The 21,061-nt window shown below is 56.8% G+C and overlaps 1 protein-coding gene across 1 annotated transcript in view; it reads right to left on the bottom strand.

Annotated features, from left to right (window-relative positions):
* Positions 1-16,251, bottom strand: part of FAM163B (family with sequence similarity 163 member B) — a 30,859-nt gene extending 14,608 nt beyond the window's left edge. The window contains exon 1 of the mRNA XM_004285005.3: positions 15,990-16,251. The gene's annotated coding sequence lies outside the window, so the exon portion shown is untranslated. The remainder of the gene's footprint in view (positions 1-15,989) is intronic.
* Positions 16,252-21,061: the final 4,810 nt, after the last annotated feature.

The following is a 21,061-nucleotide window of genomic DNA, read 5'->3' as shown; positions in this document are numbered from 1 at the left end:
CCGCACTGGGTTTACCATCTGTGAAAGCTGGATGGGGACAATGCCTGCACTGGCGGCGCTCTGCAGAGAACGTGCACATCACTCCCTTTAAGCCTCACCATCGCCCTAGGAGTCGGAGTTATTAACCCCATTTTACAGATGGGGAAACTGAGGCTCAAGGAGATACTGTCACCTGCAAGGTCGGTGACAGGCAGAACCTGGGGCCAGGCTGGGGGTCAGGAGGCTTTTTCAGCAATGCCGGCTGCCTCTGGCACCTCACAGCGATTGGACGAGCACCCAGTCAATCACCAACAGCCAGTCCCACTCTAGGACCTGGAGGGGGTGGGGAGACTCGGGGAACAGAGGCACATGGTGGTGAGTGCAGTTCAGGACAGAGGTCACGGTCAGCGCAGACTTCAGCGCTAGGGAGCAGTTAGCAGTGCCCGGTATGTGGGGAGTGATTTCCCTATTAGAGCATAAATACCTCCCTCTCCGGCCTCAGGACCTGCCTCTGCCCACTCTTGGCTTCTCTCTTCACCCTGCAGCCTCGCCCACAATCACTGGCCTGAGCTGCTCCGGGCCTACGACTTCTTTGCTCAGAGCATCCCCAGTGACACCCGGGGACTTGATGAAATGCAGAGTCCGGTCCCGCCCAGACCCACCGAGTCAGAAACTCTGGGAGTGGCCCAGCGAGCTGTGCCTTAGCCTCAGGCAGCCCATCAGGATCGCCCCCCAACCATGCCCCCCAGCCCACCCCAGGCTAAGGACGTGAGACCCTCGGGGGTCCAGGTGTCTCCGATGTGCAGCTCAGGCTGAGTTGGGAGCACAGACATCTATGGATGCTGTGCCGGCAGGCGGATCTGCCCCGAGAATCCTCACAGGGGCTGAGGGACCTGACTCGGGGTTCACCCCATAGCCCGCACGAGTCCTCAGAGCCCCGTGCGGTTGTACCCGGTGGCAGTGGAGGCAACAGCGGATGCACCTTGCCGCAGTGCAGCTCGCAGGGGGCAGACGCCCCCATCTCTGGCTCGCCCCGCTCAGCGGTCCAGACAGGATGTTGCAGCCAAGTTCCCGCCAATCCTGCCGGGGACTTTCCTGGCGAGCTCTGGAGCCCAGAATTGGCCACTTCAGTCATGCCCTCTGCCATCCGCTGGCTCAGGCCACCCTCAACCATCTCATCTGAGCAGCCATGGTTTGTTATACACGTTCTCTTGCAGAACCTTCACTGCAGCCCCTGAGGGACTCCTGCCACCCAGAGGCTTGGCTCCGATGCAGCCCGGGCTCGTGCCTGGCGGAGCTGGCTCTCTCTCCCAGCCCTGGTCTATCTGCGAGTCAGAAAGACTTGGGTGTGAATCCAGGCTTTCCTCCCTCGTGCCAGGGTGACCATGGGCATCAGAGTCCTCATCTTCAGAGCAGGATGTTAATGCCAGTCTCCCAACCTCCTCCTTCCCCTCCTCCCTCTTTTCCACAAGCATTTATGGTGTGCGGGGTGTGCCGCGTGGTGGGCACAGCGATGAACGGGGCCAGGGCCCCTGCCTCCTCCGCGGGACTTCCGGGCAGCCTGGATGCACGCCCCTGCCCAGAGCCTGGTCTGGAGATGCTGGTAGCCTCAACGGAGCCCCCGCTGACCTCCTCGCCTTTGTATTTTGATTTTTTTTTTTTTAAACAAAATGCGCCCGTTTCATATAGACTGTGCTGAGCTTTGTCTCCCTTCAGGTCAGCACATGCGGGCCACGGCTCTCCCTGCAGAGCACCCCAGCAGTGCAGCCAGCATCCCTCTGGAACGAAGCTCTGAGCGTGACTCTCCTGGTCCAGGCCCCAAACATCTGGTGTTCCGGGCCCGCTGCACTCGTCCTGGATTTGCCTTTCCAGCCTGGTTGGCTATCCCTGCAATGCTCCCTTTAACGGGTCTGGCTAAGGTGTTTGTTCCCGGGGCCTTAAGACCACAAACTTTGCATTGTCTTGCCTCTGGGCCTTTGCTGGTGCCATTCCATGGGACCCTGAACTCCCTTCCACCTCTGCTTATGAAATCCCCAGCCATCAGTCTGCAAGCTCCTTGAGAGAGCCTTTCCTGACCCCCAGCCCCTGGATACGACTCCTTCTTTGGGATTTAACAGCACTCGCTGTCCAAACTAGGCACCTGGCATTTATAATTTATCAACAGTTCAACGCAAAAATTCACTGAGTTCCTGCTGCGTCCTGGACTCTGTTCTGGGTCCCTGCCTTTGTGGAGTTTTCAGTCTTGTTGGGGGACACAGATGGGGCGTACGGAGGGAGCATTCCGGGTGCTCGCTGGCGGGATGGGGGGGCAGCTGGGAGAGGTGGCTCCTAGAGAGTGACCCCGGTGCCGGGACCTGAAGGATGAGAAGGGAATGATGGGAAAGAGCATCGACAGAGGAAACGGCACGTGCAAAGGCCTGCTGCTGGGGGCAGCAGCGCGGGGTGGTCTCAGGAGCCCTAGCGCACGAGGAGGAGGAAGCACGAGGACGGGGCGCGGGGGGAGGTCGGCAGGGACCTGGCTGCGCAGCACGTTCCGTCTGCTCCTGGCTCAGCCTTCACGGAGCCCTGGTCCTCACGTGGCGTGCCTGCTGCAGCTCGGGGGCCCTTCCTCCCTGAAACGACTCCTACATCGGCCGTCCTCATGTTTGGATGTGCACCCAGTCGCCCGAGAAGCTGGTGAAGCAGCTCTGACCAGTGGTGTGGGGTTGCTGAGACGGAACACGTTTTTGTTCTTGTTTTGCGGTACGCGGGCCTCTCACTGTTGTGGTCTCTCCCGTTGCGGAGCACAGGCTCTGGACGCGCAGGCTCAGCGGCCGTGGCTCACGGGCCCAGCCGCTCCGCGGCACGTGGGATCTTCCCGGACCGGGGCACGAACCCGTGTCCCCCGCATCGGCAGGCGGACCCTCAACCACTGCGCCACCAGGGAAGCCCCGGAACACGTTTGAACAAGCGCTGGGTGGTGCTGGCGCTGCCGGTCCACAGGGCACACTTAGGGGGCGGAGCACCACAGCCCTTAGCTGACGCTGAAGCTGCCGGACAGGTCCTTCCTTCCCGGCTTCCTGTGCGGCCTCCTCCCCGCCTCCTGACCTCTACGTGTCCAGGGCCCAGGGGTCCACGCCTCACACTCCCTCTCCGGTACACAACCGCTCCCAAGGTGACCTTCCCCAGCTCTCCACACCTCTGGACAACATCCAGATTGGTAGCCCTGGCCCAGCCCTCGCCCTGCTCCATGACTGCCGGCCGGCCTCGGCCCCTGCACGTGCAGCACAGGGAACACTGGTGTGCAGGAAACCCAGTTCCCGATGCGCCTCCTGCAGCGCCCCCGTCCCAGGGAATGGCATTTACACCCTTCCAGCTGCTCGGACCCCAAACCCCCTAGTCCCCCGGGTCCCCTCCGTTGTTCTCACTTCACACCCGATCTGTCAGCAGATCCGCAAACTCTACCCGGAGTCTGACCGCTTCCCATGCCTCCTCCTTTTCCAGGCCCCTCCCCTCAAGCCTGGGCTGCTGCCTGAGTCCCCACCCCCACTCCCACCCCCGGCCGCCTGCTCTCCACACAGAGGCCAGAGTGACGCTCCACACAGAGGCTTCAGGCTAGAACTCTCTCCATCCTCTTCTCAAAACATCCCCGTGGGCCTGTGTCACTTAAAATAAAACACGACATCATGGCATTGCTGCACCCACAAGGCCCACCAGCCCCACGCAGCCCCTCTTGGACCACGTTTCCTGCCTCTCTCCCCTGCTCACACCAGGCCCACTGCAGCCTCAGGGCCTTTGCACTGCCTGTTCTCTCTGCCTGGGATGCACTTGTCTCATGGGCTCTTGTCCTCGTTCCGTGCAGGTCTCTGCTCAAATGTCTCCTCCTCAGAGACCTTCTCTGACCATCTATCGGAAATAACCCCCTCCCTACCATGGCCGCCCTTTACCCGGTGAGGCTCGTCCTTCCAGGGATTTGAGTCGCCGAGGACCGGGGCGCCATCTCTTTTGCTCCTTGCCGTATCCTGGCGCCCAGAACGGTGGCTCATAGTAGGTACTTGGTAACTGTCAGCTGAGTGATGAATGAATAAATGAAGCCAGGGGGAAGGCATGGAAGGGTGCTGACAAGGACGGTACCTGGGTCAGTTCTGCTTTTTAAAAACGCCTCTGTGGCTGCAGGGTGGGTGGGAGGGGCCGTCCAGAGGCTGTTGTAGGCATCAGGTGACAGGAGAGGGTGGGGCTGGAGAGAAGGGGAGGGGAGGGGGTGACTGGGAGGAGTCCTGGGGACCCCGAAGCTTCCGGCCTGGGCAGCTGTGAGAGGCAGCGCGGTGTAACACGGGGCTGGTCTCCAGGCTCTGCATCACCCTGGCCAAGTCACTTAACTCCTCTGTGTCCTGGTTTTCTCAGTGACAAAATGGGGGTGACACTGGGACTCCCCTCATAATTGGGAGCACTAACCCACATCATGAGAGCAGCATTAGCTAATCAGAGTCCTGGTCAAGGTGGAGGAGCAGGGCCCAGATTTATCCCACAGCCTGAAACAACTAAGCATCCAGGACAAAAAGCTACGAAATAATAGCTTCCAAGGCACTGACATCAGATGATGAAGGACCATCCTCAAGAGACGGGTGAGGAGTGAGGAGAGCCCAGGACTGTCCAGGCTCCCCACCTGGTGAGAGTCTCCAGGCTCCCCACCTGGTGAGAGTCTCCAGGCTGCAGAGCAGGGGAACCCAGGCGGGGCCTGCCTGGAGAGAGAGCTGAGAGTCCAAGGACGCTGCGTGGCCAGAGTGCACAGGGCAGGGTCCTGTGCAGGAGGAGCTGCACAGAGAGAAGTACAGATCTCTGCAGAGGGTCCCCTTGAGTCGTCAGCCGAGTACTGATCAGCACACGTGCTGTGAAACTCCCAGAGAAAGAACTTTTTTGTTAAGAGAAAAAAACATTTGAAAGGGTTCTAGGGAACAATACTGGAAGCTCACACTACTGGGAATAGTTCCTGCTCCTATCAGAGAGGAAAACTTCGTAATTCCTGGAGCATTGGGTAGAGAACTCAGAAGGGCTTTGGCCAAACGTGCCCTGGTCTTGCCTCCCAAAGCATAACAGCTGGGGCTGAAACAAACTGTTTCCAAGTAACAACCACACCCCAGAACAAAGTTCACAAATATATATACAGGGGTCTAGCACCCAGCAAGGTAAAATTCACAACGTCTGGCATCCAGCAAGAAATTACTTGGCAGCAAAGATGCAAACGAATACAGTCCACCATCAAGAGAAAAATCAGCTGAAACTAACCCAGAAACGGCAGATGACGGAATTAGGAGACAAGAACATTAATGAAAACAGTTCCTATAACTGTCGCCCACATGCTGAAACACTAGAGAAGGAACTGGACACGTGAAGTAGAAACAGAGAAGATGTTAAAAGGAACAAAACCAAATTTCTTGAGATAAAAAAGCTACGATGGCTAAGATGAAGAATACACTGGATGGGGTTAACATCAGATTAGATATTGCAGAAGAAAAGATAGGTGAACTTAAAGACAGAAATAGAAACGATCCAAAACGAACACACAGAGGTAAAAGACAAAACATAAATAAGTAAGCAGCGCTTCCGTGAGATGTGGGAAACTTCAAGTGACCTCATAGATGTGTCACTGGGACCCCCAAAGGAAGGGGGATGCAGAAAAGTGAGCAGAAGAAGTACTGGATGAAAAATTTCCAAATTGAGTGAAAACCTACGGACCTACAGATCCAAACAGTCGATGAAACACAAACACAAGAAGCGCGAAGCAAACGGCACCGAGGAACATTATAATCAAATTCCTTGATACCAGCGATAAAGACACAATCTTAGAGAAGAAGTCACGTGCCACACGAAGAGGAACAAAGACAAGAAGGGCGGCCGACGTTGCCCTGGAAACGATTAACGCCAGGAGACGGAAAGAAGGCGCACCAAACTAGAACGTTCTATCCAGCAAAAAACCTTTCTGAAATTAAGATGAAATCAAAGACGGTATTAGTATTTTTCCCCCTTCTTGACTATGATGCCCCGGAGGGCAGGGCCCATGGCTCAGCTCCTTGCCAGGGTATGTACGCTATCTGGACCTATTACTGGAGGAGTCTTATTTTCTCACTGGGTTTGGGTCCCCAGTGGCCCTACCTGAGCAGTGGGTTGGGGAGCCATGTGGGAAGTTCGCTGCTCATGGGGGACTGGGTGGAGTCTGGCTTGTCTTGGGGGAGGCCATGTGGAGGGGGCAGTGGCCCTTCAGGGGCTCTCCCTACTGAGGACCCCAATTGCTTGGACCCAGGCCCTCCCAAGCGAGCACAGGGGGAGTGGGTGTGAGGCATGTTTTGCACGACAACCTTGTGCTTTGCGTTCCCCTCACTTATCCCTACAGGAGTGTAAAAGTATAAAGGAAATCTGTATAATGCTTTTAAAAACAACCAACCCAAAAGTATATAAATTTTAGCTGTTCACAAGGTTACAGAAGTTTCCACGGCTACCGCCGCAAGCTGCGTGCACCGAGGCACCACTTAACCCAGCGTATCAGGGCACCTGCCCGATTTCTGCCCAGGAACCAGGTGCCTGGCTGCCGGACTGGAGGGAAGGAGGCAAGCAGGGAGCGAGTGAGAACGTCACTGCCTCTCCCCGCTCTCGCCCGGCACTGATTTCAGCGGCTAATTAGAATAACACCTGGGTCTTAAGCTGAGTTTTCAGGTACAGCATCTCCCGCGCAAGCAGCCCTGTGCGTTGGGAAGACAGGATTGTCCCCTTATCCACATGGGGGCACAGGAGACCAGGGGCTGGCGCACCCAGGCAACTACAGTCGGTGAAATGGAGGCCTGGGCTGCTGGTTAACTTGTAAACTCCCAGGACGCCTTTGTATGTCACCACTCAGCACACCCTGGGCGGCCCTGAACTCCCACCCCTGGAGACAGCCCAGAGCAGATGGGGGGGGCCAGGGCCAGCCCTTCCTGCTGAGTCCAGGCAGTGCCGCCTCACCCAGGGCTGTGTGTGTGGCAGGGGGCGGTGGTATATGTGTACATATGTACGTGTGTGTGTACATGTATCTGTGCATGTGTGCATGTATCTGTGGGTGCATGTATGTGTGTATGTGTGTTCTGTGTGCGTGTGCATGTGTATATGTGTTGTGTCTGTGTATATGCATGCACGTACATGTATGTATATGGGGGTGTATGTGTGTGTACATGCGTATCTGTATGAACGTGCCTGTGTGTACAGGCGTATCTATGTGTGTGTAATGTATATACATATGTGTGTATGCGTGTGTGTGTGTTCGTGTGTGTATATGTGTGTCTGTGTACGTCTGTCTGTGTGTGTGTGTGTGTCTGTATGTGTGTGTGTGTGTGTATGCATGTGTGCGTGTGTGTCTGTGTATGTCTGTGTGTCTGTATGTGTGTGTGTGTCTGTGTGTCTGTGTTCATGGTGCTAATTGTGAATGAAGAGCAGATGAACAGGGGCAAAGGTGAATCCAGCCACCTGGTTGTTCCAAAGACAATGACTGGACCGTCCAGCGGTCGGACGTGGCGGAGGCGTGTGCTACCACCGCCCTCTCTGGACACACCCTTTAAGTTCCGGGGACCTGGCACCCACCGGGGACCCGCCTGACCCTACCCTTGCGTGAGATCAGTGCAGCTCATTTAAATCAGGCCCAGCTTCTGCCCTGCGGCTTTAGGGAGGGCCTACAGCAGGGGTGGGGCTGGAGGAAGGTGGGGGGCAGGGGTGAAAGGGTGGGCGGACAGCCAGGGAACCCGTGGAGCGGGTTGGGGAGAGGTCGATCTAAGGTGGTGGAACCAGGGACTCCCAGAATCTGAGCACCCACGTCCCGGAGTCCTAGAAGATCAGAACATCCGAGCAACAGGTGCTCAGAATCTGAACCCCCTGAATTGTTTCTCTTCCATTCAGAAGGGACTTTGGACGTTACCTGGCCTAATCACCCGCTGGGTGAACAATAAGGGAACTTTTTTCTTCTTGAAATCACAATTCACCCAAGATGGTCAGCCCGAGCAGTGGGATCTCCAACTCTCCCTCGGGAGGGAGGAGGGCGGTACCACCCCTGACTCCCGGCCAACTTCCAAGCTTTCCGCTCCTCCCTGGAGTCACCCCAGCTTCTGTCCCAAGGACAAGCCTGTGCACCTTCATTCTGGGGGCAGAGGCCTCAAAGGGCGGCGGTCAGCCCCCGGCCCGCCCCTCGCCCCTCACCCACTCACTCACCTCTTCATTCGTCTGACGGTTTACGGAGCTCTGCCTGCTGGGTCTGCAGGCAGCAAGGCTGAACACTTGCTACGAGCCTCTTCCCAGCCTTGGCCACTGCAGCCGACTCAGAGACTCCCTTCCAAGCTCCTGGGGGCAACTCAGCTGCCCTGGGAAGTCTTCCGTGGCCCAGGCTCCAGCAAAGCCCGTGCCCGGAGCAATCTGTTTACATCTATTTTCCTTTTAAAAAAAATTGGGCTCAGCCATTCTTAAGTGAGTGTAGGCGTGTTGTTGAAAGGGCCCGTCTTGCAGATTAAATGATTTTTTCAAAACCGGGAGTCGCTGTCAATGAAGAGTGGCGGCGTTAACCCCTGGGGCCTGGCCAGGAGCCAAGGTCCGACCAAGTGAGGCCACCAGGTCCAGAACCGCCAACCAACACTTCATCTGATGATGACATTCCCACACTGCGTGGAACAGAGGATGGTGGGCACTGCATAGAACAGACCCTGCTGATGCCCAGACCCCCGGGCACTGGCCACGCTCCTGCCCCGTTGGCTGATTTCCCATCTCTGGGACACTCTGAGCCCCTCCTTTCCTGAAAAGGTTTGATAGTTTGGGAGGGAGACCCGGATGGGAATATAGACGTCGTTTCTGGCTCGAAACGCGGGGGGTCTCAGGCCAGGGAGAGCCGGGCAGAGGCCACCGGCCCCTCAGCAGATGAGGCTGGCCCTCAGAACGGCACAGAAATATCCAACCATCCAACAAAAATCTACAAGTGCCCCTACCCGGTGCCGTCCCCGAGCTACTGATGAGCCAGACCGACAGGTACCATTCTCGACGGGCTCCCAGGCCGTGTACGGAGGGAGGCCAGTGGGAACGAGCCACAGAGCTGGGCATGGACGGGCTGAGAGCGTGCCCTGAGCCTGATCTCCTCGCGAGGTGGTGTGAGGTCAGGGATGCTTCCCTGAAGGTCAGACCTGTACTAGCCAGGAGGGATCTTTCAGGCCGGGAGGTGAGGAGGTGGGAGGACCCCCAGGGATGAAGGGTCTCGAGTGTTCCAGAATTGGAAGTAAGCAGGGCAGGGGAGAGAGGTGAGTGATGAGGCTGGGGGTGGGGGCTGGCAGGGTCTGTTCCCTGCAGGGCCCCCTGGACCATACCAGGGGTCTGGGATCTAGCCTCAGTGGGGATGGCTTTTAAGCAGGGTCCCCAGCCGCCCATGACAACAGAAAGCCCGAGTTCCAGCGCGACGACCATTCCACAGCCTCCAGCCACCAGGCCCAGAGACCCCAGAATCTAGCAGCAGGTTGCATTTGTCATGCTCCTCTGGGTGTGCAGGGTCTTAGCTGGGTGATGATGAATCCTCACGACGAGAGGGGTACAACCATCCCCGTTTGTAAGGACCAGGAGACCAGGACACAGAGAGGTTTGATCACGCGCCTAAGGTCACCAGCTGGGAGGAGCCCTTGCCGGGCGCTGGACTGAGCTGCGGGGTCCTAACCCTTGTGCCTGTTCTGCGCATCCCGCTAGATCTGCAGCCCTGCTGGCCCCCCCGTCCACCTCCCCCTACGCCCTCCTCCTCGCCCTCCCCTCCCCTCATCCTCACGTCTCATTGTACAGATGTGGATGATCCCAGGAGAAAAGGGCAGACGGCAAAAAACCAAACACAGCCCAGTGGTGATAAAAACCACCCCAAAAGTGATCATTCAAGACACCATGTTGTAAAACAAACCATGTTTTGGAAATAGAAATCTGTTTAGAGGGAATGCTCGTGTGGGAAGTTCCATGAAGGTACAATTAAAGTTGACTATATTTTTAATTTTGGAAATGGGTTCGCACTGAGCCAGGAGCCTTCTGCACGATGAGTGTTTTAACCAAACAAACCCTAAACACAGGTAGATACCAGAAGCTCACAAGTCGACGAAAGAGAGGCTGCTACTCTCTTCTGGTGAAATACAAGACTTCTTTTCACTGTCCTCCTTCAAACCGGAATTGGATCATCACATCTTGGGATCGGCCCTCTCAAAGCCGTGACTGGTTTTGCAGTGTTTCGAGGGGATACCCTGGCAGGAAAAGACACGTGGTTTCTCGCTCTAAATGTGCGGCCTTCTCTAAGCCAGCGGCTCTGCTGGGCTCCGGGAGCAGTGGCCGGTGGGGCGGGAGGGCCCCCTGCAAAGAAAGGCTGGGGTGATGGGTCGCGCGCTCGCCCTGAACTGGAAAAGGGAGCATTTTTATTTTGTCTTAGGAGAGAGTCCCTGAATGTACGTACGGAGTGAGGGTCATTTGCCAAGGCCAAGGTCTTCCAAGAATTTGGAAGACAGGATGTAAAACATGGCTCTTCAAACTGCAAGGTGAGGCCCTCGACAGTGTTCCGGATAAACTAATGATGCTTCCCTGGCCGCCTCCTTCCTCTGCTGGGTCAGACACATTCCCCGTGATCCCCGCTGCAGGCCCAGGCTTTCCTGCCTCCTATCGTGCTTGGCAAAATAATACCAGCTAACACTAGGGGGCGCGTTGGCGGCAGCTGCAAACCCGTCTGGCGCGGCTGGGCCCCGGGGCGGGGGCGGGGGCTCTGCAGAGGGTCCTTCCTTTGACTGCAGCAAAATCCCCTCGGCACAGGGGGCGGAGGTGGGCCTTTTAAAGCCTGGCAGAGAGACCAGAGGATGACAGAGGGGGCCACGAGCGGGGAAACCGACTTCACAGAACAGATCTGAGTGCTCAGGGCCAGTGAGACCACCAGGAAGTAGCCCAGCTGGTTCTCACGGGCAGGAGAGAGATGGGGAACGCCGGGGCATCTTCAGTGGGTCACCAGCCAAAGTCAACAGACGGTGCCCCTGGTTCCCCGTGACGGCAGAAACGCCCCATCTCTCCACCACGCCTGCTCCTCCCCACTCCGTATGCGTCCCTCAAGGCTCAGCTCAAATGCCACCTCCAGGAAGCCTTCCCTGACTGCTCTTGCCCACAGGGTCCCTCCCTCTGAATCTGGGACGCCTGCCGCCTCGCACCCAGGTTACAATCCACGGAGAACTGCCCTTCCCTTGCCATCTCGTTCTATTCACGACTGCGTGTCCCCCCGCCCCACCCCCCATCCCCGGCCATGAGATCCTTCCCTGTAGGGATCACGTCACTGAACAAATCTGTGAAAACCAGACAACGCAGAAAACCCGGATGACCTCATACCTGTCTACGGGTCCAGGTAAATAAATGAGAGAATGGGGCGCTGGTATGGACAGATGCTCCAGATGGGCTGATTTTAAAAGGACGAGGGAGGAGGACGGGCAGAAGAGCCCTTGGTGATGCCCAGTGTGGCCACAGCAAATGACTGACCGCTAACACAGCTTCTACTTTGCGACAAACAAGCAAAGCTGCATGTCCTGGTTTTTCTTTTACGGCAGATATGCCTTTATTTTATTTAAAACCCTTTAATGCAGATTAAAATGAATATATGTTCATTAATAATGTGAGTAGCACGGAGGACACAGTCACCCACGACAGCTTTCTGCGGGTAGAGCCCTTTTTCTGTTTCGGTGTAGGGTATGTTTTCTAGAACAGTGTGATTCAAACTTCATGGAGCTGGAGAATCACCCAGGGAGCTTTTCAAGCAGGTCTGGAGGGGGCCTGAGAACATCTGCGTTCCCAACAAGCTCCCAGGGATGTCAAGGCTGCTGGTCTGGGGAGGACTGCCGCTCCGCATTTATGCTTGTACGGTACGTGCGACTCGATACGGCAAACAACCATAAAGATAATAAGAATACAGAGAAGACTATTTTCCAGGCCCAGCTGCTAGACAGGACCAGCCTGGGAGCGCCCCGAGGGGCCACCTTTGCCACTGCCGTGGCGTGTGTAAGCCGTGGGCCTGGTCGGGAAGGATCAAGATGCAGGTGGCGGTCAGGGGGCCAGAGTGGTCCCAGGGTAGGGTCTGCCTGCTTGTCAGGGGCAGCCCCCAGGCCAGCCTGTGGCCAAGCCAGGAAGTGAGCACCGGTGGGGGCTGCCCTGGGGTAGACCTGGCCCAGAAGAGAGGTTTCTGCTGGGGCTCCTCGCTGCACCGGCTCCCCTGCCCGATCGGCTGGAACATCCTATGAGGCGGATGTCAGTCATTTTATTGCCGTTGGATGTAATATTGTTGTTTATTTTATTGTTGTTGGATGTTATTGTCATTTTATTAATGAAGAACCTGGGGTCCACAGAGACTAAGTAACTTCACTAAGGACACACAGCTTGGACACAAACACAGCTCCGGTCAGCCCCAAAGGCTGTGCTCTTTTCCACTCGGCCGCACTGCCAACCTGTCCTCAGTAGTCAGGGTATGTGGCAGGCCAGGCTGCAGCTCCGGGAGCCTGACTTGTTCTGGGGTCCCTGCCCAGGTCCCTGATCAGCCTCCACCTGGGACTCCCAGCCGGTCCAGCCCTCTCCCACCTCTGCAGCCTGGGAAAGCTGAGCCTGACATCTGCCCCTTCTCACTCTCCTGGTCCAGGCCTCCCTTGTTTCCCTTCCGTCTGGATGCAGCGGTCTCCCCCCAATCCTCCCTGCTTCCAGCCTCAGCTCCTCCCAGGTAGCCTCCACTTGCACTCTGGGGAGCGTGCTCTAAAGGCCGTATCTGGCCGAGGTCCTCCCAGGCTCTCCTGCCTGTGGTTCCTGGGGACCTCGGAGAAAGCCCACCCACAGAGCTGGGCTTACAAGCCTTGCTTGATCTGACCCCCACCTGCTCCCCACTTCCAAGGTCCCAGGGCTCTCACCAGGATTGTTTATTTCATCCTCCAAGGCCCCCAGGGAAGAAGGGGCCACAGTCTCCACTTCACAGCCCGAGAGCCAGAGGCCCAGGGTCCCATGGCCAGGAAGCAGCAGCGCTGGGCTTGGAAGCCAAGCCTCCGTCTGAGTTCGGGGCTCTGGCTCACCCTCTACCCAGGACAAGCTGGCCCACGCACCTGAGAGTTTCCCCTTGCTGCACCCTCCACCCCCGGGGCAGACACCAGCAAGGGGGCGGGGCCGAGGCCTGGGGGAGGGTTCACCAGCGTGAGCCTGTTCAGGGAGGGGGCCTGATTCCAAAGGGAACAAAGAGCTTTGCAAAGAGAAACAAGCGCGCACTCCGTACCCAGGAGCCTCTCTGCTCAGTAGTGGAAGGAGAGGAGCTGGCAAACGCCGAAGATTCTGGGCTTGTCAGATCCCCTCTGGAGCAAATAAGAGGGACCGACACACCGCCAGGAAAGCCAGTGCCAAGGAGAGCAGCAGAGCCAGGCTGAGAAGCCCAGCCGCCGCGGCCTCGGTGGCGCAGACCCCGGAACAGACTCCGGGTGCCAATGCCGCCAGCCAGGACTCTCAGTTTATGCCAGTGGGGAAGGCAGAGGCACCCCCTTTTTCGCACATGAGGAGGCTGAGTGATCTGCCCAGGGTAGCCCGGAACCCTCTCTCTCTGCCACGCAAATTGCCTTTTTACTCATGCACAGGAGAGAGTGGCGGGGCTGGGAGCCGCGTGGAGGACAGGACAAGGGCCAGCTGCCACTCTGCCTTGCCTCCTGCCCGGTTACTGAGCCGTAATAAATCTCTCCCGCGGCTCCGCCTGCCCCCTCGCCCCTCCTGAGTGCTGTAATTATTCCTCGCAGATCCCGCTGCCATCACTCCACAGCGCAGGCCCACGTGGCAGGAGCCCAGAGCCGCTCTGCAGGAGCGGGTCCCGGGGCTGTGTAGCCCACCCAGAACCAGCAACGGGGGTCAGCAATTTACAACCAGCCCCCAAACATGCAAGGCTGGGGTCCTCCCTGAAGTGGGAAGTGGGGCTGGTGGGACTGGGGGCTTGGGCTCACATCAGCCCTGAGATTGCAAAACCCCTGCAAACTCTCCCAACACTGCAGCTCGTGCCAGCCTTACCCACTCCATTCGGGGCTTAGGTGGACAGAGCTGCAGTGGCCCACGGGGCACATTACATGATTCACCCCATCGTGTCACAGATGGAAACTGAGGTCTAGAGAGGGGGAGTGACTTGTCCAAGGTCACGCAGAAAGGTGGACAGAACTGGGCAGCTAAGTCTTGGCTCCAGCAGCCGTGCCTACCTTTTCCCCAAGTGCCCTTATTCATGTTGGACCATCGTGCTGGCATAAGCAACGCTTGTCTGGGGCTCAAAGCCTTGGAGCCTGGGGTGGGGGCTCTGGGACGGGCACTCTCCCCTCCGCATGCTGGAGAGGCAAAGATGGAGAAGCTGCAACCCTTCCGTGTGCCAGAGCCTGGAGCAGAGCATCGGCTCCCTCCAGAAAGGCCAGCAAAGCTCCCCAGAGTTCCCCAGCCTGACTCCTGTGCACCCCTGGGGCACCAAGGCTGGGAGAGCCCGTGGATCCTTTTCAGACCCCAACCCCTTCGGGAAGCCACTTCCAAGCTTTCCAAGTGAATCCGGACCCGTCAGCCCCACTGGAAACGCAGTCAACGGGAAGACCAGAGCTCAGCGGGAGTATCACCCTGTCTTTTTCATCCTGTTCTGCAGGTGCTTAACAAGCCACTACCAAATAAAAGAATGAATGGAGACAACCCCACACTGCCTTGAGCCCTAGCGTCAGGAGCAAGCCAGATCTTTCACAAGTTCCCGGCACGCAAGCTTCTTTAGAAAGCTTGTGGTCAGCGCACGTAAACAACCTCTTCCCCAGCACAGGAGGTGCTTGCACCCACCTGCTTAGATGAGAAGAGCTCTGGTCACCTAGACTCCATCCTCGATGCCGCCAGAAAAGGGGGAAGGTGGGGAGATGGGCATATGTGCTTTCCTGGCGAGCCCGAACTTTTGGGGGTTGGAAGTTCTCATTGTTCCTGGAAGCTCCCCAGAAGCCTGGCCTGGCCTGAGTGGAGGGGATCGCTGGAGGAAGGCTGGCAAGGTGTCCCTTCTGGCATTCCTGAGCCAGCTTCCTGGGGAACGTGCAAGGGGGCATGTTGGGGCTGTGGCCTCCGGGACGCCCTCTTATCTTTGAGAAGGGTCAGTGAACTCGACCCTCAAGATTCTAGTCTCAGAGCTGCGGGGGGCTGCACAGGGGCAGGACTGCTCATGCCACACGGTCCCTGGCCTTGGGAGTGGAAGACATGGAGTGGGGTGAAATGGCAGCGCTTGGGGGGTGGACAGGGCACCTCTCCTAGATTTTTGGTGTTTGGAGAGTCCTTCCACCCCCGACTGGAAAAACCCAAATGCCAGTCTGGCGCTCCCCTCCCCCACTTAAGCTGAGATTTCAAATAGACAAAGATTGGGTGTGAGGCGGGTGGCAATGACAGAGGCTGGCATGTCTGAGGCCAGCTCTACCACTTACTGGCTGTGTGACCTTGGGCAAGTGACTAAACTTCCCTGAGCCTCAGTTTCCTCATCTGTCAAACAGGGCCAATGTCCCCTCCTCGCGGACGTTGGGTGCAATGCATGGATGATACCACAGGTCCAGCACCCAGCATGGTGTCTTGCAGAAGGCAAATCTTGGTAAAGGAAGGTCTCAGCCCCTGGCAGCAGAGAGAATGGGGGCCAGGCACCTCCTGGAAACTTTCCCTCTCCAACATCCCTCCTCCCCCGCCGGGAGACAGACGAGGCATCCCTCGGCACAGTGGGTGCCCCTGCCTTTCCCTCAGGCCCTCACTGCCCACTTCGGTTTCTGTCCACAGCCTCCTCGACAGGGGCGTACTTTGAGGGCGGCCGGAGATGGGACGGGCTTCCCGGGCTCCGGCAGCTGCCTGGGACAGGGACCTGGCGCAAGGCAGCCCAGGCAGGCTGCGGTGGGCGCTCCAGACGAGGTGGGCACTGAGCCGGGGCTTCCCCGCTTGCGTCCTCTGCCCCCCACGCCCCGTGACCCGCGCGCCATCTCGGCCCTTACCTTGAACCATGGGAACGGCGCTGCCCGGGCCGGCCGAGGACTTGGGCGCACGTGACGGGGCGGTCCGGCGTCCGTCCCAGGCCGGGCGCAGCTAGTGGCGGCCGCTCACGCCCAGGCCACAGCTGCGGCGCCTCCTGGGGCCCGGCGGGCGAGGCGGGCGCTGGAGAGGCCCCGGAGGTCCGCGGGAGGCGGCTGCGTGCCCAGGCGGGAGCCCCCTGCCAGCGCCGGCTGCGCCGCGGCTCCGGACGCCCAGGCTGGCTCCCGGCGAGCGGCACGCGCGCGCTTCCAGCCCAGTCCCGGGCGCGGGGCGCGCGCGCAGGCGGGGAGGGCGCGCGCCCGAGCAGGGCGGGAAGCGCGCCGCCGGCCCCGCGCGCGCCGTCGTCGGGGGCTGCGGGGAGCGGCCCGGGAGCTGTCCCTGGTGCTGACGGCTCGTCCGCTCAGGGCCGAGGCTCGCGACCTCCCGCCGGCCTGGGGGCGACCCCACTCCCGCCCCTTGCTCGCAGCCTGCTTTCCTGGCGCTCCCCGTCTCCACAGCGTTGGGATTTGGAGTCAGGCCGAAGCTGCTGTTTACCAACAGTGCAACCTTGGGGCAAGTCCTTACTCAGGAAGTCTCTGGTTCTCATCTTCAAAATGGGCCTAAGAGCAGTGCCTGTAAGGTTGGTCTGAGGGTGAAATTCAACGACGCCTAGGGGCTTGGCACACAATGAGTGCTTAGCAAATGCTTGCCTTTACCATGATTCCCCCCCACCACCACCATTTTCTTGTTTAGCAGCCACGGAGCCAGTGAGAGCAGGGGGCAGTGCTGCTTCCGGGCTGGACTGGCCGGTGTTGGGGACTTGGTAGCTGCCTCTGGACCTCTTAGGGCATCCATAGGGGAAGGGCGTACACTTCTTTCTGGGGACTTCAAAGCACAGACTTAGGACCAATGGACAGAAGTGAAAGCGAGGCGGATTTGGGCTGAGTGCTTTCTGATGGAAGGTCCTTCCGCCTGAAATGAGCGCTCCGTGACCTCTGTCCTCACAGACCTTCCAGAGGAGGCTGCACCTACAGGGACCCTGAACTGAGAAAGTTCTGGAATCAAAAGGGCTTTGAATCCAAACATGTTAAGCAATAAGAACCGTGCCGGCACTGAAAGCACGGTCTGAATGTTTGCTTTATTGACCCGTAAGTTCTCTATAAGAAGCTATACCCTGGCAGGAAGAACGTGTAGCTTCACCCCCATACTAGAGATGAGAATACTGAAAACGGGGAAAAGTGACCTCCTGGGAGTCCATTCCCACCTTACAGATGGGCTGAGGACAGAAGGGTAAGCAGCTTGCCCAGAGCCACACCGCAGGGCCAAGGGGCCAAACGGACAGACTCCAAGTGTCCAGCCCGCTGTCCAGCCTGTCAGGTCCCCTCGCAAGGGTCACAGTCTACTTTTCCAGAAGTATTCAAGCTATTTTGAGTCTGGAGAGTTTCCTTATAACAAACCAGGCAAGTACCTTATTCCTCTTAACTAGTGGGAAGAGCTGGTGCCTGCCCCTTGTATCTCTGTCCCTTCTAAGCAGGATAATTAAACGTCACCTGCCTCATTTCCCAGGGGACCAGTGGTCGTGTTTGATTCATTAATTAACTGTGAGCCGTACCTGCTTCCACCAGGCACTTATCTCACGATAAACATCACTCCTTATGTGCTTAATATGTTCTAGACACAAGCTGAACGCTTGTCCTGCGTTGTTTCGTCTAGTCTTCTCAACAGTCCAGTGAGATAGATGCTGTTGATACCCTGAGTTTGCAGCTGAAGACTTTAGGCTTAAGAACAGTAGACTGGAGGTGAGCTGGACCAGTTCTCAGGCGTGTGGTCCTAACACTCTTCTTCCAGATTTTCCACGTTTTCCCCAAACTAGGAAAAAAGATGGAAACATTAATAGAAATTCCACATAAGGAGTCAGAGAAAGAGAGGGGGAGGGGGAGAGGGGGAGGGGGGGAGAGAGAGAGAGAGAGAGAAAGAGGAAGACACGAGAGAGGTGCAAACTAGCCAGCCAGTCAATGCTCTAGGAGTCGGCACAGGAATCCTTTAAATCATCATTTCCAGTCAAAATCCCCGTTATGACAACTGAGCAACTTTTTTTTCTTTTTTCCCCAAGATTTCTTGGATCCTAGCAAATGTGTGCCAGGAATTTTAAAAGGAGCATCACTGCCAAACCCTCTTTACCAACCAGCTCCCAGGCCCTTCCACTGCTTCCCATGCCTACTTTTCATTCATACTCTGCAGAATTTCACCGCCGTGGGTCTGGACAGCTGCAGACCTCTGACACCGGTTCGGGCTCTGGAGCTCCTGACCTCTGGTTTCTTTCCTGTGCTGTGGAAGGAGGTGGGCTCCTGGTGCTTGTGATGGTGTAATCGAGCCCATTTTATTGAATCCAGACTGAATACGTCCTCCCAACATGTAAGGTAGATGCCTTTCTTATCTTCACTTTACAGATGGTAACAGAGGGGTGAATTGGCGCGCCCGTGGTCACACGACCAGCAAGGAGGTGGCTGAATGGGTTTCATCTGGATAACGATGTCCCATCGTCACCACCGAACTTGGTCTTTGTGTGACCAAAGCATGGCTTGATTTTAAGCAAAAACCCCATTTCCAAAAATAAAAAGGGGGTGGGGGAAATGAAGAGTCACTAGTCTGACTTTATAGAAACAACTCACCATCAGATTTCCTTAAATAGCACTTTCTCCTGCGCATGAAGAAAAGGATTTGAGCTACGCACAGTTCTTTCAGGTTTGGCCCAAAACAAGCCTGGGGGTGGGAGGAACGTCATGGCGCCACCCCACTGGTGTTCCTTCCACTACAATCTGCTTTTCAGTTGCATGGCAACTGCAGACTACGGCAGCTACTACGTCCCCGGCACCAGCATCTTTCCGTGACGCAGAGCTTCATGGGTATAACTCAAATCCAACAGATGGCCAAGTTGGGTGAAAAAAAATCCCAACACGTTGGATCATGCGTGGCAATTTACAGAGGTTCATTTTCCACTGATAGCAAATGGGGCTTTCGTAAGTTGAGCCTGGCACAGTAAAGACGGGACCTTTATGGCCACGTGTTTCTTGGGGGCAAGCGTGGCTAGCCTGGAGGGGAGGGACCATGGCTTGACCGCGGGGACTCAGCCTTCTAATCACAGACACACAATACACACAGTCACATATAAGTTCAGGTGGAGTGCATTAAGTTCTCGGGAGGCAAAGGACATTTACCCAGCTGCTATTTCTGACCTGAGTCTGGTCCTGCAGAGAGACAGAGAAGCAGAGCGCTTGGGGGGTAAAGTTTCTGCCAGGATGTGAGAATAACAGCCAACTCTCTTTCTGGGAACCTTCAGGAGGGGGTGAGTTTGCCATCTCCAGATGTGTCCAAGCAGCAGCTGGCCATGACTTAAAGCAGAGGCGAGCTGGCCGAGCTGACCCCGGGGAACCCTTCCAACCTTGGAAGTCCGTGAGATTTCGGAAGGGGCAGCCGATGGCTGCTCAGAGGGGGCCCCCCTTTCCCCAGCCTCTGTTTCAGCTGCCCAGTGGCTTGGGGCACCCAAAGGGGCACCCCGTTGAGTTTTCCAAGTTTATGGGCGCTGGGCCGAATGACAGAAGTGGCGGCTGTTTCCACCAGGGAGTACTTATGGAAATAGCCTGTACCTTCGGGCAATTGCTAAATTAACCTTCGTTTGGTCATTGAATTGTTTTGTTTTCCCCATCTGCACTCCTAAGGGGTTCCGCCTGATTGAATGGGCTGGTGGCAGATCCGCTGATGTCACTAAATCTATGTCCCCAAGCCAAGCCCGTTTAGAAAACAGATTAATTAAAAAAAATAATTGTGGGATGGGCAACACCACGACACTGTGATTATCTTGTGATGTTGGCTAGCAGCGTGTACTTACATCCTAGACTAAGGACTTTGGACTGGGTGTCATTTGGACGTGACCAGGAGAATAACAAGGCATCAGAGTGTGTGAGAGTGAGAGGGTCAGACAACCAGGCGTGCAAGGGGCCGGGAATGGGCGGGTGTGCGGTGTGCGTGCCAGTGGTCAGGCACACGTAGTGGGTGGGATGATTCCAATTGCCCTGGTGGGAACAGACAGCCTGGTCTGTTTGAACGGACATCACTGATGGTTTTTAATTACCGCAACATTTGAAAACGTTGTGACAACAAGCTTGGTGTGTTTGTTCTTTAGGAATCTTCGAGGCTGCTGGACGAGGAAACCATGGTGATGACAGAGGTGCTTGGGACACAGCCAAGGGTCCCTCAGGGTTCCTTATGTGAATCCCAGGACAAGTCCTGCCCAGGGTGGGGGAGTGAGATGGGGCCCCAGGGGATTCTTATTTCCTCCATTTCAGAGATTTGCTCCTTGTTGAGAAGCCTTAGCAGGAGCTCTCGGGATCTGATCTTCAGTTTCCCAGCCAAACCTTCCCACAAGAAGAGCAAACCCAGGCAGTGCATTCATTCATTCATCCGTCCATTGTTGTGCTGTGCCCCGGGGCGGGGTGCAGAGACAAGGGCAAGAGCCCCTGTTATCTGGGAGCTCAGAGGTGGGTGAGGTTTCCAGTGAGACAAGGTTCCCTGCCTCAGGTGGAGCTGGACCCGGGACTGTGCTATGATTAGCTACCACTGAGCCCTCCTGACAGCCCTGAGAGATGAGAACTCTTCTTTTATTTGATGCATTTGACAGTAAAGAGCCTGAGACTTGGAGGAGGGAATGCCTGCCTGCGCTGCGCCACGGCCAGGATCCTGCGGGCCCTAAGTCCGCACTGAGCATGTCCCATGCTGTTGGGGGGCCCCCGCTAATCCTGCTAAAAAATAGGAGATAAACATAAGAGATCGCCTGTTTGGACTATGTGACCCTATTGTGAACCTTTCCTAAAAGCCATCTCCTGCCACCTGCCTGCTTCTGTTAGCACAGGCTGCGGAGAATGCTGAAAACCGTTCATTTTAATAAGAGATGAAGACGGAGACCCCTCTGTGACTGACACTTACAAACGTCATGACCCGACAATAAGGTCTGTGTGAGGTTGGAGGCCTTTCATCCCAATAGCGAGGGAGCCGTTCC

This window comes from Orcinus orca, chromosome 6 (assembly GCF_937001465.1).
Source record: "Orcinus orca chromosome 6, mOrcOrc1.1, whole genome shotgun sequence".
Lineage (NCBI taxonomy): Eukaryota > Metazoa > Chordata > Mammalia > Artiodactyla > Delphinidae > Orcinus > Orcinus orca.
The sequence above is the reverse complement of the archived record's forward strand: the minus strand, read 5'-3'. Positions and strand labels throughout refer to the sequence as shown.